Here is a 4,924-nt window from a genome sequence, read left to right on the forward strand (position 1 = left end):
TGACCCTGTGGCCAGCAGTCCCTCAATCCCTCTTGGGAAAATAAGGGTCTATGCTGGGCTCCTTCTACCCTGGGAAGGACAAGGGGGCGCAGGGTCACTGTGGGGGCTGCATCTCCAGAAGAGAAGGTATGGAAGGCAGGTGTGTCCAGGGTGGGGGTCAGAAGGGCCCATTGACCCTCCCAGCTGCCCCTTGAGAGCCAGGGACCACCTCAGGGACAGCAAGAGGAAGGACCAGGCTGCCACCTCCTTCCATTCCAGCCCACCGTCCCACCGCTTCTGCCCGGCTTCCCTGGAGCCACACTGCCCTCTGCTGGTGCTAGCGGGTATGGCGGGAGCCACTAAGACCCTGGTCTACCCCCTGCCCTCCCTTCCCTGCCACCCTGGCTGAGAGGGCCACCCCCTTTCTTCCTACCCACCCCCACCCCCGCTCCTCCCATACCAGTGCCTAGGTCAAGTCTAGTTGGGGCTGTTTTCCTGAGAGACAGAGGAAACCGTGTCCAGTGTTAAACCTGGGGCCACTGGCCGGATTGTCCATCCCCGCGTCAGGGTTACTGGGCAGGTGGCTGCTCAACAGGACAGGACCCTGGCCCCAGAAAATGGGGGCTTGAAGCTCAGGGACAGCTCTGGAGGGAATCCAGGACAGGGCCTGCAGCCCAGAGTCCCTCCAGACCAGCTCTCTGTAGAACCAGGACCAAGGGTCACACTGCATGAATAGCTGTGGGCTCCTTGCTCCCAATCCTCAGGGCTACAAGGCCCCACAACTTCTACCTGCTGTCTATCCATATTGTTTGAGCACTCAAGACTAAAAACATAGTTTCAGAATGACTGTTGTACGTTTGTATGGGAGGTGTCATTGGGTTTTTGACAAAACCAAGATCCCCTCCAAACCTGATGGGTGCCCCCTGGACATCTTCCATCCAGGGAGGCCTCTGCCTGCATTGCGCCCTGTGGCCGCCAGAGGGCATGCGAGGCCTGGACCCGGGGCAGTGACACCCCTGCTCTCCCCAGGAGAGGTGCTGGGTAAAAGGACCACCAGCCTGGCCTCCTCCCGACCCTTGCATCTCCTTGATGTCCCACAACCCAGCCCACCCCCACTATCCTCTGACCCCGGGATGAATTTAACGGACAGGAAGCTCTCTGTAGGACCTCGCTGCCCTGACCAGGCCAGGAGGGTCAGGCAGGGGTTCGGGACCCTTCCAGATCTGCTCTACCCTTTCACCCACACACACACACTCCACACCCATCTACCTGCATGTTTACCCAGCTCCACCGAGGACACATGTACACTGCTTCACCACATTAGGGTTTGCTGATGCTTTGACTGCCCTGGGAGGGAGGCCCCATAAGGACTTCCCTCAGCTCTGAAGCCCCAGAGCCCGGAAGAGGCCTGGCACAGGGGAATTGTAGGAGGAAGGGCAGGAGGGAGGAACAGGGAAGGAAGGAAGGAAGGAAGGAAAAAGAGAGGGAAGGAAGGAGTGTTTGTGTCCACCCAGCCTCTCTTCCAACCTCCAGACTAGGCTTGAATATGGAAAGGGCATGGGCCCTATAGCTGGTGAGCTGGATCCTACTTGTTCTGGCCTCTTACGCTTCCGGGTCCTTGCCGGTAAAATGGGGGCCCCAGAGAAACCAGCCACGTGTGGGGTGAGAACAGTGCCTGGGCCTCCAAGAGCACCCTCTAACCTTTACTGTGGTTATGTGCAACTGCCCACTATACACGTCCGCCTGGATGACCACGGGCACCCCAGTTCATGTCCACAAGGAGCCTGTCCACTGCCCAGTTCTGGGCCTGGTGTCAGGATCACCTCCTCATCCAGCACCTCCTGAACACTCAGCATTCTTCCCTCTCCCCTCTGTGTCCACCTTCTGTCCAGGCCCCCACCCCCCACACAGCAACGTAAGCATTAGGTGGGTGGGTGCCCCTGAATGCAGCCAGAGGAGCTGCGTTCACACCAGGCTGTCCCCTTGCCATGAGCCCCTAACTGACCCTCACTCACAAAGGGGGCTGTGGCAGTGTGAACATGTAATTATCTCCCTGCTGGGAGCCAAGCAGACACTCAGTGAATACCAGCTGGTACTGCCATTACTCAACCTGAGTGTTCTTGGTCTCTGGCCACCAGAACAAGTTACTACACACTTAGTGGCTGAAACAACATGGATTTATCATCTCACTGTTTCTTTAGGTCTGATGGGCATCTAAGTTGGCTGGACCAAGTCATCGGTTCCTGGTCAAAGAGGCGAAAGACAGTGTCAGCTGGGTGAGCACTTACCCAGACCTCATGGGGAATCTGCTTCAAACTCATTCAGGTCCTTGTGGTTGTAGGACTAAGGTGCCATTTCCATTGGCTGTCAGCCAGAGCCTGTCCTTAGCTTCCAGAGGTCTGCCCAAGGCCCCTGCACCTCAGAACAAGCACCCACATGTGGTGTTGGTCGTGCACCTTTGATCTCTGATTTCTCCCTCTTGCCAAATTTCTCTGCTGCCAGCCAATCGTTGCCTGCTTTTAAGGACTCCTGTGAATGGATTAGACCTGCCTAAACAATCCAGGATCATTTCCTACCTCAAGGTCCCTTTTCCATGGAAGGTGACATTTTCACATTTTCAGGGCATGCATTTTTGACCATATGTCCAGCAGCTGCTAAGCTGTCTCCTTACCTGCACTGAGAGAAAAACCTCTGCTTCATAGAACTCTGTGTGTGTGTGTGTGTGTTATATTTGTGTTCAATTTTATATAAATCTACATACTTTTATATGTAATAATTCCTGTTTCACTGTGTAATTACAGTATTATTCTAATGTAAATAATTACACGATTATTCTAACGTTATAATAGTTTCACCTCTCTGCTGAAGGCTATCAGTACTGCCCCTTTTATCATAAGAAAGTTGAAAATCCGTAAACAGGATGAACCCTCAGGGTTGGTCCCTGGCCCCTAGCCTTTCACCAATGAATAGCTGCTGCCTTCTGGGCCTCCTCCCGGTTCACAAGCTCAACCACTTAGGCGAGTGGGCAGGCACCCACCGTGTGTGGGCCTTGACCAGACTCAAACCCTAGTGTATGGATGGGTTCAAACCCACCCAACAGTGTCCCTGTGCCAGAGACCAAGCAGGCATTTCCCAAGTGGAGTCACCCAGGGGAGCGGGAATGGGAGCAGCCCAGACGGTCATCAGTGCTCTGGTGAACGCAAGGGCTTCACACCAGCTCCGCTTGGTGTGAACCACCAATACCTTCAAGGCTCAGACATCACAGATCATGTGTAGCAGATTAAGGAGAGAATATGGCTCCTCAGCAACCTAGTGAGGTGCAACCTGAAGCCTCAGGCCCTGCCCACTCGTGAGCCCTGCCCACCGGTGAGCCCCTCCTCACCAAGCCCTCTGGCTCGGATGCTCAAGGGTGTTCCTCCCTCTTAGGCATAAGCCCCTCGAGGGGGCCAGAGGGAAGGTCGGCATAGGGAGGGTTTAAGCCTGGAGCTTCTGAGGGAGGCTGCAGAGTTGGGAGAGAGGGCAGCCCAGACGGGAGGTCCGAGCTGCAGGCTTGGGGTATGGGAGAAGGCAAGCCCAGAGGGTCGGGTGTCCCAAGTCCCCCGGAAAATTGAGGGGCTGGTCCCTCGTTACAAAGGAAAGTAAACTGGACATTTTTTGGGGTCCCTAACCTTGGAGGCAGCACGGTGGCCCCCAGGGCCTGCTCCCCAGCCTCAGGGCTTCAGAGCCTGGAGGTGGAGGGGGCTCCCTGCCCCCCACCTTGGAGCAGTGAGTGCCAGAGACACAGTCACTGCCAGAGCCTTCCCCAGGCAGCCTGGCCTCCTTCCAAGCAGGCCAAGGGCACAGATGGTGCTGCACCTGCTCCGCAGCCTAGCAATCTGGAGAGGAGAGCAGAGGCCCCATCCTGCTCCTGTGACAGAGAAGACCCACACCGGGCTCCCCACACTAAGGCGGGGGCTGGTCAGCAGCTCCACTGCCCACTGCTCCTGCTCAGAAGAAAGCACGTTGGTCCACAGGTCCTTCCTCCCCTTCTTCCCTCTCCCGACTCCCTAACCTCTGCTGGACCTGTGAGAGACACGCGCATATGCACACCAGGCACGCAGGGGCTTGAGGAGAGCGATAAGATCCTAACCAAATACCTGCCAACCAAGGAGACCAGAGACCAGAGGAAGAAGAAAAGGCTTCTGACTAGAGTGGGGGAGGCTGGGTCTGAGCCTGGCCTTCCTCTGTGCTAGCCCTGGGAGTCCGAAGGGAACAACCCCGCCCCAGGGGAGCTCCCCCCCCCACCAGGGAACAAATTCAGCAAGAGGGACTGGAGATGTGAGATAACTATGCTGGGTAGTAACAGTGTCTAATGGGATGGTGGAGAGATGCCGTTAGAGGAAGCCCTCAAGGCAGCGAGCAGCAAGCCTGGGAAAGCACAGAGAAGAGCATTCCAGGCAGGGGGAACAGCCATTGCAAAGGCCTTGAGGCAGGAGTATGCCTGGTGAGTTTGGGGACCAGGAAAGAGAGAGAACGCCCACAGAATGCTGCCTTTTCTGACAGGCCTGGTGCCACGGCCTGACCCTACAAGCTGTGCATCCCAGGACAGCTGCCTGCCTCCCCGGCCTGCCAGGGCCTGCCCTTGGGCCCGCCCTCAGCCTCACGAGAGGCTTCACGTGCTGTCACTCAGCCCTTGGCCCGCCCTCTTAACACTTGTGCTGTCACTCATCGCCCCGCCCCGCCCCCACACGTGCAGTTCTTCAGCCCTGTCCCCGCCCCCACACGCGTGCTGTCACTCAGCCCAGGCCCCGCCCCTCACCCCGCCCCCCGCACATGTATCGTCACTCAGTCCTGGGCCAGCGCCCCCCCACCCCGCCCAGCACACATTTTGTCCCTCACTCGGTCCCGCCCCGGCCCCACCCGCGCACTTGTGCAGTCACTCAGCCCCAGGCCCGCCGCCGCACTC

Source organism: Rhinolophus hipposideros (genome assembly GCF_964194185.1).
Source record: "Rhinolophus hipposideros genome assembly, chromosome: 21".
NCBI lineage: Eukaryota > Metazoa > Chordata > Mammalia > Chiroptera > Rhinolophidae > Rhinolophus > Rhinolophus hipposideros.